The 12,833-nt window shown below is 41.5% G+C and overlaps 1 long non-coding RNA gene across 6 annotated transcripts in view; it reads right to left on the bottom strand.

Annotated features, from left to right (window-relative positions):
- Positions 1-10,595, bottom strand: part of LOC308478783 — a 42,327-nt gene extending 31,732 nt beyond the window's left edge. For 2 of the 6 annotated variants that reach the window (XR_013987262.1, XR_013987265.1), the window contains exons 1-5: positions 10,474-10,595; positions 9,223-9,495; positions 8,394-8,490; positions 6,360-6,463; positions 4,423-4,469 (exon numbers count right to left, since the gene is read on the bottom strand). This is a non-coding gene — a long non-coding RNA (uncharacterized lncRNA). Of the gene's footprint in view, positions 1-2,201; positions 2,520-4,422; positions 4,470-6,359; positions 6,464-8,393; positions 8,491-9,222; positions 9,496-10,473 lie in introns of those variants that run through there. The other 4 variants (XR_013987266.1, XR_013987267.1, XR_013987263.1 and 1 more) reach the window with 4 other exon arrangements.
- Positions 10,596-12,833: the final 2,238 nt, after the last annotated feature.

Below are 12,833 nucleotides of genomic sequence, written 5' to 3'. Positions count from 1 at the left end.
GGCCAACCAGATACCTATGAGAAGTTATTTTTGTTCACCCTTATAAATGTAGGCCATTAACAAAGTAGACAGACGATTACCTCAGTACATAGGACTGTGGACTCCATTTATGTGGAAATCTGTTCAGAGTTATCTTTTTTTTAAAGTTTTTTGTTAAAGAAAAATAGGAGTGATTATCTGTGGTTTTTAATTGCAGTAGTATAGCATCTAACAATTACAAGCACATTCTCATTAGATATCCATGGTGATAAAGTGATAAAGTCCGAGGGTCATAAGTACAGAGTTTCTAGTCAGTCGGGGTGGGGAATGAACCAGCAAAGTGGTTTGAAATGCATAAAGATAAAAGGAGCTGAGAACACCCATTAGACAAATAATATGACAAGGACCCTAAAATTAGGAACATCTGAATTCAAGATGGATTCGATACAATTTGATTTAGGTAGAAATGCAGTTCTCAGGGGTAAACTTAGAAAGAGGGAATGTAGAGAATGCAGCCTCGAAGGGGAAATAGTTTATTCTTCCCCTCTGCCATTTCTCATGTTCTTGAACACTGCCAAACGTATGTAATTGCTATAATTATTTTAGCAAGACTGCTATAAAAAAAATCCCCCTTTAATGTAAAGGTTTTTTTAAAAAAATGTAGCTCCTCTTTTGAATATCTGGGGGAAATGCATTGCCTGCTAATGCTTATCAAATTATTTTTCTCAAGACAATTCCAAACAGGAAACACTGGCAAGTGAATTAAGAGTAGCTGTCAGCGCTCTCTGTCTCTCACTCATTCTCTCTCTCTCTCTCTCTCACTTTCTCACAAACACACATGCACCTTTGTGTTTGTCTTTCCTGGTGGGTTTATTTTAATACAAAGTGCTTGCTGCAGCTGTTAGTGTTAATGCCAGAAGATTCTCTGACATATATATTTGGGGAGATCTTCATTTAAGACCTCAAGGTACAAATTAGGCCTTCTCTCACCTTCACAATATCATACAGTCAGGCTAACAAAGACCATTTTAGTTCTTTAGTCTGTTTCAATAGAAAGTTAGTTATCTTTAAGGAAGAACACAGGATCTTTGTATTTATTTAGAAAGAGTTCATAAAAGGAGAAGTCATATGGCTAGGCATTATCTTCATATCTGTAATTCTGCACATATTAATAGAATTCAGTTGTTTTCAAAATTACCATTCAGTTGCTCACCTCCACTTATTCCAATATGTCTGCTAAGACACCAAACCCCAAACCCTAGAGTACTTAAAAGGTAAAAGACCCCTGGACAGTTAAGTCCAGTCAAAGGTGACTATGGGGTGTGGCGCTCATCTCACTTCAGGCCAAGGGAACAGACAGCTTTCCGGGTCATGTGGCCAGCATGACTAAACCGCTCCTGGTGCAATGGCACACCATGATGGAAAGAGCACACGAAATGACATCTACCTTCCTGTCGCAGCGGTACCTATTTATCTACTTGCACTGGTGTGCTTTCAAACTGCTAGGTTGGCAGAAGCTGGGACAGAGCAATGGGAGCTCACCTCGTCACACAGATTTGAACCGCCAACCTTCCGATAGGCAAGCCCAAGAGGCTCAGGGGTTTAGACCACAGTGCCACCCGTGTCCCACTTCTAGAGTACCTATCTCATAACAACAGGACTTAGTGCAACTATCTTATGGGAGGGACTCAAGCACATATTGCAAATTTAAGTTTGTGCAGTTAAATAGGATTAAAGCACTAGTACCAAAAGAAGAAGAAAGAAAGAAAATCCACTTTAAAAAAAATTAGGAAAGCAGTTAGGAAGGGAAGGGGAAATGTACAGAAAAGAGTAGGACGAACAAATCATTAACAACAAATCATTCTGTAGTAAAAACACTACAGAAGCAAATCAGAATGAATTATAATTATATAACCATGCTATAAATAAATCAGAATTATTAGATTTGAACAACAGCAAGAAGAAGAGCAAAAGGAGAGCAAAAGCAAACTGAAACCCAGTCATCCTCTGAAAATCACACTTCTCTGAATTTTGCAGTGTGGTTCTCCAGCCAAGTAATTTGTATGGTGTATACAAAAATATATATACTAAAGTAGCTATAGAATTGCACTATAAATTAGTGAAAATAGCATGCAAAAATACATTGCTTTGGGGGAAATCACTTTGCAAAAATGGGTGTGAATCAAAACTTCATACAAAAATGTGTCTATACTGAGAATGTCACGTTATGTTCTGGTGATTTTTCATGAGAGGGTTTTTTTTTTAAAAAAAATCACTAACTATTGTTGAAAGTGGAGATCTGAACTCGAGAAAGGAAAAATGAAACTGAAAGAAACACAAATTGACAGATTCGCTCATCTCTTCCCTCCAGAACTGTTCTAGGAAGCTGTGCAAGAATACACAAAAGTTGTATACTTGTTCTCTGCCAGCCAGGTCCTTCTGTTGAATCAGAAACTTTCTGTAGCTTGATAGAGCCTTTCTATCCATGGATGGTAAAGACTGGATCCAGCTGACTAAAACTGAGAGGTCAGATATTTTTCCTAAATATCAGTTCAACAAACAGAGAATCTCTCTTACACTTCTTAAACACTTTCTAACCCTGCTTTATTTTTCTGACTCCCGTTAAACTGGTCTTCCAGATTTCATCATGCCATTCATGAAATACCTTCAAAATCTTCAAAATAATACTTACTGATCTAGTGTATTATTTTGTAAACCTGTTTGTGTTCTGCTAATCTTGACTTAAGTTTGAAAGACCCATCTACTTGCTTCCATCATTCCTTTTTTTTAAAGCAAGCAAACCAAAAGGCAGTCCTTTTCACAGTAGTTCTCAAAACAAAACTGTAGAAATGGCGTTTTTCTCACTCCATATCTCTGTATATTCAGTGTTACATCTGCTTACTATGGTGAAAAACAACTTTCTGCTCACTGGAAGCCTCACACAATTAAGAAAGAGCATGAGATGGACATTTCAGTTTTTTGCTTCAGTTTTCTCCTTAGCTATCACACCCCCATATTCAGAAATAATGGCTGTTAACAATTTATAGCCCTTCAAAATGGGGTGCATGGATTGTTTTAAATGTTTTCTTTTTCCTCTTTGGTTTTAATGAATGTATATTTTTTGTGTTGCTTGTTGTTTTGTTTTTCTAAAGATAGCCTGTGTTGCTTGTGGTGAGAGAAGGCATCAAATAAATTTTAACAACAGCAACAACAACAACCTTGTGTCCTTTTACATGCTTGGTTCCAATCGAGATCCACCTGACCTGATGCTAAAACCTGTGATGAAATTGATCTAGTAATAATTCATATATTGGTCCCTAGAAAGGCCTACTATATTTAGCTGTACTGATCTATAGCTGGGGAAAGTACAATGTATTAAACAATAATACCAGAACAGCTTTGCAGAACATTGATGTAATATAGTCTCAAAAAATATATTGCTTATATTCAGCCAGTAGTACTCAACATCAATGTTTGGCATCCAAAAAATCATTTTCAGTTAGCAAACTCAGGCCCCATTGGCACTGTCCATTTAAAGGAGTATCATACCACTTTCATCTGCCATGGCTTTCCCCAAATAATTATGGGAACTGTAGTTTGTTAAGGATCCTGAGATTTGTTAGGAGGTGCCTATTACCCTCACAGAGCTACATTTCTCAGAGTGGTTTAGCAATCAGTCCAGTTTTCATTTACTATGATCGAGCAAGACAGAGCAGCCCATTGAAGCAGGCTTTTACATTGCAATATTTACCTGGCCCCCATTGAGCTAAATGGATGTAGACAGTACAGTGTACCTTTTGGGGTTACTAGTTACAGCGTGTGACTGATTTCTACAGCTGGAGATAGATTGGGCCTTTGTATTTGAAAATTCGCTTCAACTTGAGATATGAATAAGTACTCTTATCTATGGGATTCCGTTTGAAAATTCATTAGGTTTTCTACTTTAATTTTGATATAGGGCTTAAAATATTTTGAGCAGGTCTCTGTGGTGGTGTTAGGCCTGTTTCAGTGAATTGCAGCTACTGGCACTTATCCCCCCCCCCCCACTGCACCCGTTTTGTGAGACATGGAACTTCTCTGGAGGGGAAAACACTTGCACATTATCATTTGCAGCTGTTGGAGATACTACAGCCCTGATAAAGCTTTGCTTGCAACAGAAATGCTACACTCTCAACCGGTGACCCTAGAATTTGGCTAGTACTTCAGCATCGCCAAATAAGGTAAAAGTGGTTTGTTATCACAGCCATAAATATTTACATCCAGTGGTGACAAATATATGAGAAGTGTGGAATGACTATGTAATTTAAGTTGTTCTCCACAAGTGTGCCAGTAGTTTTGTTATCTCCTGAAGGCTGGCAATGAATAGCTCCCGCAGGCTAAATGAAAGCACAAACTCAAGCTGCTGTCACTGGCCTAATTGGCCATTTCTAAAGCATTACTTACCTGTGGGGTCTGGCTTGATTCCCACGTCTCTTCAAAAGCTCCCTTTTCTTGGTATTTGTACAATTCATAGAATGTAAATGAAAATTTTAATGAATTGCAGTGCAGTTTGTAAAAGGGCCAGGAAGGTGGAATACCAGGAATAACAACAACAACAACAACAACAACAACAACAACAACAACAACAACAAACAAACAAACAAAATAATGTTATTTATACCCCGCCCATCTGACTGGGTTGCCCAAGCCACTCTGGGTGGCTTCCAACATATACATAATAATAATAAAACATTAAACATTAAAACTTCTCTATGCTGGGCAGCCTTCAGATGTCTTCTAAAGGTTGTGTAGTTTATCTCCTTGACATCTGATGGGAAGGCGTTCCACAGGGCAGGCGCGACTACCGAGAAGGCCCTCTGCCTGGTTCTCTGTAACTTCTCACCGTGAGGGAACCACCAGAAAGCCCTTGGAAATGGACCTCAGTGTCTGAGGCCATTTAAAGGTCATCACCAACACTTTGAATATATTATATATTGAAAGGAAAATTGAATACAAAAATGTGTGTATTTGGAGAAATGTGCAGTAAAATGCTGAAAAATCTCCATGAACCTAAGACTGGGGAAATGAGAAAGTGCCCAGCCTTCTCCAAGTAGAACCAGCAGAACTAGCAAAGAGCACAGAATAGACCTTCACAAGGTGATTCAATACTTTAGCACCCCTTCCCTAAAGCACTGTGATTTGAGAGCCCAGGTAGAAGCAAGACCTCAGTCCAGTATACCTGAAGGAGCATCTCCACCCCCATCGTTCTGCCCGGACACTGAGGTCCAGCGCCGAGGGCCTTCTGGCGGTTCCCTCACTGCGAGAAGCCAAGTTACAGGGAACCAGGCAGAGGGCCTTCTCGGTAGTGGCGCCCGCCCTGTGGAACACCCTCCCACCAGATGTCAAAGAGAAAAACAACTACCAGATTTTAGAAGACATCTGAAAGCAGCCCTGTTTAGGGAAGCTTTTAATGTTTGAACAACTACTGTATTTTAATATTTTGTTGGAAGCCACCCAGAGTGGCTGGGGAATAAATAATAAATTATTATTATTATTATTATTATTAGTAGTAGTAGTAGTAGTAGCTAGACTTGTCAGTCACAGAAGAGCTTTCCTTCAGCTCTCTCCCCACACTGGTGTTTTCCTCATAGAACAAAGTTGGGGAGAAATGTTTCAATTTGTGCAGAAACACTGGCTGTCCAGTTGTTGCTTTTTTGTTTTAAATCCACATCTCCAAATCACACTGGAGGACCCTGCTTCAGCTCAGAACCCTAAGGAAGGGTTCTTCTTTTAGCTTAGGCAAGCCTCAAATCTGTCTGAAGCAAGATTTGTCCAGATCTGATGCACATCTCTGGTGTGAATGAGAAAGTAAGGAAACTTAGAACACAATATATAAAATATGGATACAAGAGAAAAGCTTCCCTTTGTCCCAGCCTTTCTTTCAAGGGGTTTGTCCATAACAACGTGATGGTAATGTACTCTATTCGACCCTCTTTCCTGATCTAGGTATATTGTCAGAACAGATGCATCAGATTCTGGCACAAATGTCTTGCTAACATTTACAGTGCTGATAATGAAGCAACTTGGGAAAGATTACTTGCTCATCAACAGAAAACACTTACTTTTCCCCCAAAGAGTGAATAGGCAGTGTCAACTGATTAAAACTGTATTGGGTAGGTTCTGCTTGGAACGCATTAAGGATAGTCGCTCGGCTTATCTCTGCAGCCGTTTTGCAGCATTTTCTTGCAGAAGCCAGCTGGTGTGTTTTATACAGTGTTGGTTAATTGTTTGCAAGGAGACATTCCCAGCCAAATATTAGCAAAAAAGCTTACTGTGCTTTTTCATATCTATTTCTGACTATTATTATTATTATTATTAATGCACAAAGCCATCTGCTTTACCTGTGCAGAAGCATCTTAAACTATGGGATCAGTTGAACTGTTGAAATGTCATCTCATAGTTTTGCCACACTCCATCAACTGCTGGTGGACTCTCGCACAGAAATCTATGTGTCAGGAAACAAAAATACCAGTTAAAATATTCCCCTTTCTCTCCATAGCACCTCATTATTTATATCATATTATGCATAGCTTCTAGATAAAGTAGGTTTGGACATGTTGCCTCCACACTTTGGTCTCCTGTGACCGGTTAAAAACAGCCCTACCATATTCACAAAGCTTTTCGTTACAATCTAGGCCATTTGAAGGAGTGATCAATCAGGATCATGTTCAAATGACAGGACTAGTACAGACTGCTGCTTTTTAACTCAACTTAGCCACATGTTACTATCTCTCTGCAAAATGCATCTTAAGCAGACTTGTGAAAAAGATGTCCTTTCCCTCTTCGATTGTGTCCTGCGTTCTCGCCATGACAAAGCTATAGAAATTATGCCCCATTTTTTTCACCCGTTTTCATTCTTTTGAAATGAGGTTAGCATACTTTCTTTCTTTGAGCTGTCCTAAGCACAGTTGAAACGAATTTGTTCCTAACATTCTCTTTAAAATTCTTTTCTACAAATTTGGGTATGGAATACTGTCCAGATATTCTCTTGACTGTTTGCCCCTGATCTCTGTAATTTACATCCAATGATCTTTTTATTTGAGAGCTTGAATGAAAGAATTTTATTATTTTGGTCACAGACCAGTTCCAGCCCACATACAATATCAAGGAAGTCATAAAACACGATAAAAAACAGTTGAATTTGCAATTAGGTATAACAGGGACAATGCAGATATTATAAATTAAAACTTAGTCACTAACATATAACCTAAAATTATCATTTAAGGCCTTAATCATTACGATAGCACAGCTTGTTCCCTAAGTTTTATGGCAATCACACAGAATTTGAGAGCTTGTACTTGATCACATAATAGTACTTAGTGTTATTGACAGTGTTTGATAGTTGATATTTTGATATTTCTCATACCTAACTAGATATAATAACGTTTAGCTGTTGACTCTGTTTTACAGTCAACATACAGTAATATTTGGAGCCACATTCAACAAATTGTTGCATTAGAAGCCAGCACAGCTATGCCCGAGAGCACAATGGGACTCCCGCCCCCATGTGGTTCCTGTGCCCCCCACCGCAATCTGCTGTGGAGGGTCAGGGGAACCCCCATAACAGTGTGCATGGGGAGCAGAGGAGAAATGATTTTATTGGGCAAGCAAAAATGCTTACACTGACAGAACAATCTATTTAGCACTATGCTGAATACTACCCTTAGTGTCTGATAATAGTAGGTGGCTGACAACCTTTGAAATTGTGTCTTTGAAGCATGCCCAAATCAAAACAAACAAGTGGTGCCAACAAATCTAAAATACTGCAGCTCTGGAATTTAGGCCGAAATCCTATATTTATCCACTTATTTCAACCGTTTGAATTCCGCTTAATATTAGTTGTCTCTGGAGACCTAATACAATGAGACTAAAATCAGCGAAAGCTATAAAAATCAAAGTTTAAAAGCTTGCTAAAATAAATAAAATCTTAAGTAAGTTCAACAGGAAGGGGGCCTGTTTGAAAGTAGCTAGAATGCAGTTCAACAAAATGGGGCCCGGATGGTCAGGGATGATGGGAGTTGTAGTTCAGGGACACAGCTGCATCTTCCCCATCTAGATGCAGAATATCAGTTTATAGGCCGCTGCATTGTGACCTCTTCATCATGCCACCATTCTCAACCATTTCCACCAAATATTTTGAGTGTTCTTTGTTCGTTCGTTTTGCCGGCTCTTTGCTTCCCCAAAAAGATCGGGGTAGAGGAAATTATTCTAATCAAATAATTCTCCCTGTTGGTTACTGTGACTTACTGACACTTGTACAGCACCGTCGGTGTCATGGGGGGGGGGGTTGAGGGTCTGCACCTGGCTTGTTGCCATGGATGCAATTATACTGAGTGACATTTAGGGTACCCAGTATATTAATAGCGTATGCTTACCTTCCAAGATGGTGACATGAAACTGAGCTTGTCCTCCAAGGATATCCTATTAAGATTCTGGTTTTGTGGATTTCCTATGCTTTGTGAGAAGACATGCCTAATGATTCAGAATTAAATATAACCCTTCAGCTGACAATGACGGATGTATTAGAAGCACAAGAAGTAGTCAGAGAGTACTAATACCATATCCTGTTCTCTCTGTCACTAGCTTTTAATTGACATTCAACTCCCCCCCCCTCCAAGAAGCATCAATACTTTGGAATCAGGCAGGCATTTTTGAGTGAGTCCCACCCTTTAGTTCTTGTGAATCACATATTTTTCTGCAACATTCTCTTTGCCACCACAAACGAATTATAGACTTTAACTCCCGGCTGTTAGACAGACAATATTTTGGCAGCCTGTTAAGTGCAAAGCAGGTGGGGCAGGGAGAGAGCTGTGTCGTCCAAAGATTATGGTTGTGATATTGTTTGTTTTCCCCTCCTTGAAATCAGATTTGTTGTTGTTGTCTTTAGACAGTGGTATTTCTGAGAGGCATTGAACTCCTAAAGCACTTGAGTTTTGTTCTTCGAACACTTTGTCAACTTAATCTTCCCTTTCCTATTTTATCTCCCGCCTTTGTAATCCCTCTTTTCTAAACAACGTTAATAATTACAACAGCAACAACAAAAATTATTGAAAAAAGAAATGGAGGTTGTTAACACAGCCACAGTTTGTGAGGGGCCTCAGTTGATGAGATTGGCACATTCAGTGGCCTTTGTTCAAAGTTTGCAATGTAGTCTTGCCTAAATTGAACATCTATCTCTCTTGTCACACTCTCCATGGTGCTTACTGCTGGGGGAAGGAACTGTACCATCCAGATTGTCGACATTTTGCCTCTTGTATGCATCGTGGCTCTGGATTGCAGCAACAATACCATACATTTGAATTTGAAGAATCTGTTTGATTTGCAACTTTCCACACGCCCCCGTTTAATTTATCTCCATTCTGAGTCCTTTATTGCAGCAGCTCTCTCTGAATTCTTATTCGATATGGTGCTATCAGCGGATCTCTTCACTTCTCAAGCATTGTCACGTTTTGCCCCAAAGACTGTGTATTGTTTAACCTGTATGGAAGAAAGTAAAAGAGTCTGTGATACAAATGTATGAGCTATTTCAGACTTTGGCATGTAAAGCCTGCCTGAACCACTGCGCTTCTAAACTTTGCACTTTTTCAGCACTGAGAGCTTACCCAAAGTGGTTCTGGTTCATAGCACCTCCGCTGGGAAAGCAATAATAATAATAATACTTGGAAACCATTTCAGAATAGCTAATCCTTTCTAAGGATGAGCAAGGAGAGCATAAAATTTATCCTTTATTTCAAATACACACTTGCCCTGATATACCCTGAAAACTGGTTGACGAAAATACACAGGGCAGGAAGGGAATGCCAGCCTGAGTGAAGTAAAGGTCAAAATGAGAGAAATCATTAGCTGGCAACTGATAGAGGAAGCCTGCTTGGATGGCACAGGTGAGTGGAGCTGTTGGCAAAATTTTCTGGAAATGAATTGTGTCTACTGCACAGGGACCTGTCATTTTGTTTCTCAAATCCCTCTCTGCCCACACAAGTGACCCGGAAAAATGATGGGTGAAAGATGGCAGTGAGACCTGTGCCTGGTTCTTATTGCAATAGTCTTCCCTTGAGCCCCTCCCTCCCAGCCGCCTTGCTTTAGGAGGCTGGTGAATTGCTTTGAAAGATTTTCCCCAAAAGAAAGGTTAGATTTTCCCCTCTTTGCAATGCAGCTTTGCTGACTCCCAAGTCTTTACAGTACGGAATCTGAACAGAAGCAGAAGGAGATGAGGCAGCGACAATAATTCAGTGTCTTAAACCTGGCATTGTCGTCATAAATCTCAAGCCACTCTGCGATAAAAATATGGTGTGGGAATCAAAAGAAGTGTTTTAAATGGCACATTTGGCTTGTCGCATCAAGAAAGAGATTCAGTAGCCTGGGATTCAATATAGGGCTTTCAGAACGCAGTGCCAACTTGACAGTTGCCTGCCTCCCACCAAACAATACATTTCTCCCCTTTAATTACAGACTTACTATATCAGGAAGTTTTTAATGTTTGATGTTTTGCTGTGTTTTTATTATGTTGGAAGCCACCCAGAATGGCTGGGTCATTCCGGTCAGATGAGTGGCATTATGTAGTCAGTGGTCTGTGTTTGCCTGAGCTGGAGTCTGGACTAAGGATTCTGAGCCACTGTGTTCTGATTCGATACATGATATCCAGTCACAGAACATTTCAGGATTTGGGCCTCTGCCATTGGCCCTTAAATTCTGAGTCATGATTTGCAGTTTGGAAGTTTAGACAGCCAATCATGTTGGCAGTGGGAGTGGCCCAGGCCTTCAGACATGCGGCAGCTAGACTGGTGACTGGGGGCGGCCGCCGAGACCATATAACACCGGTCTTGAAAGACCTACATTGGCTCCCAGTACGTTTCCGAGCACAATTCAAAGTGTTGGTGCTGACCTTTAAAGCCCTAAACGGCCTCGGTCCAGTATACCTGAAGGAGCATCTCCACCCCCATCGTTATGCCCGGACGCTGAGGTCCAGCGCCGAGGGCCTTCTGGCGGTTCCCTCATTGCGAGAAGCAAAGCTACAGGGAACCAGGCAGAGGGCCTTCTCGGTGGTGGTGCCCGCACTGTGGAACGCCGTTCCAGCAGATGTCAAAGCGATAAACAACTACCTGACATTCAGAAGACATCTTAAGGCAGCCCTGTTCAGGGAAGTTTTTAACGTGTGATATTTTACTGTATTTTTGGTTTCTATGGAAGCCGCCCAGAGTGGCTGGGGAGGCCCAGCCAGATGGGCGGGGTATAAATAATAAATTATTATTATTATTATTATTATTATTATTATTATTCAGACATGCATATAAGCAGTTGCTTTGCCCCTGTTATCCAGTTCTGTAGTTCAACAAAGGTTCTTGCTGTAATCACTGTGCCTTGCCTCGTGGGAGCCCATCAACACTTCAGGTAGGGTATAAATAACAGCGGCAGCAGCAGCAGCAGCAGCAGCAGCAGCAACAACAACAACCTAATATAAACATGGAAGTTTGGGGAAAAGACCATCGCTCAGTGTGAGAGCCTCTGCTTTGCATGCAATATGTGCTAGGTTGAATCCCTGGAATCTCCAGGTAGCCATGGAAAGACTCTTGCCTGAAACCCTAGAAAGCTAATGCCAGTCAGTGTTGGCAGTACTGGGGCAAACGGACCAGCATAATGACTCAGTCTAAGGCAGCTTTCTAGGTTCAATTCTTATCAATTAGCTCTGAATTCCCCTACCATGTGCCAAAACATCAGCCATGGCACACCCTGCTGCTTAAGTCGTTTGTCCATCATTTTACCCAAAAAGCATCATTTGTCCCGCTCTCGATATTGCCGCTCTGTGGAATTGACTAATGATTGTGATGATAACCAATCAGCAACAAGCACATATGTGGCAATGCTGTAATATTCAATAAAAGAGACCTTCCGAGACATGCTCGGGAGATGCCTCCCATATGACACTTGCACTTGTCTGTCGTTTATTTCAACCCAACATCTGGTGACCCCGATGTGCCAGATCCCTTTACGCAGCCTCGATACTTCACTCGACTCGAAAAGTCTCAGCGCGCTACTTCGTGAGTATGGGGGGGGGGGAATTTACAAGGTTCCAAAAGGAGCATGCCAAGGAGCTGCTCCACCTCGTTAGACAGAGGGTGGCGGGTGCGCATATTTCTTTGAAAGAAATTGAACAATTGTTATGTGAGATTGCTTGCCAGTGCCCCTGGTACCCAGAGTCAGGCTCTCCGGGAACAGAAGCTTGGCAAAAGATCGGAACCACCCTCTTCTGAGAACCGAGGGCTCCGATTCATTGTCTGCTCACTTGGCAGAAGTGTGCAGATGCCGTCTCTAGGTTAGGACCCCAGGCATCTCCGTCGGCGCCTGCCCTTTTAGCTGCAGCAGACAATCCCCCACCATACCCAAAGCCTCTGCCTCCATCGCAACCTTCCCTAACCCCCCCTACGCCTCAGCTCACATCCACCCCCCCATCCCTCCATCCCTCCCTCCTTCGCCTGCCTCAGCCCCTGCGTGCTCTCCCACAGGAGCTGTGCGCGCTGCGCTTTTTCAAGCTAGGCAGAAAGGAGTTCTCTCCTTAGAGGATGAGGCTGGATGGGCTGGCGAAATGCCGTCTGCCTTCCCTATCTCCTATACAAACCCTGGCACTGCGCAACAACAGATTATGTACGAGGCGCTTCCGTATTCTGTTCTGAGAGAATTGAGGAAAGCCATTACTGATTCTGGCCTAAAATCTTCTTATGTGCTAGGGATGCTGGAGGGGATCGCAAATGGTTACACAATGCTACCTCAAGATTGGAAAGATCTGATGCGCATGCTTTTATCCCCGGCTCAGTATGTGG

Source organism: Podarcis pityusensis, assembly GCF_964106645.2.
Source record: "Podarcis pityusensis genome assembly, chromosome: 6".
Taxonomy (NCBI): domain Eukaryota; kingdom Metazoa; phylum Chordata; class Lepidosauria; order Squamata; family Lacertidae; genus Podarcis; species Podarcis pityusensis.
The sequence above is the reverse complement of the archived record's forward strand: the minus strand, read 5'-3'. Positions and strand labels throughout refer to the sequence as shown.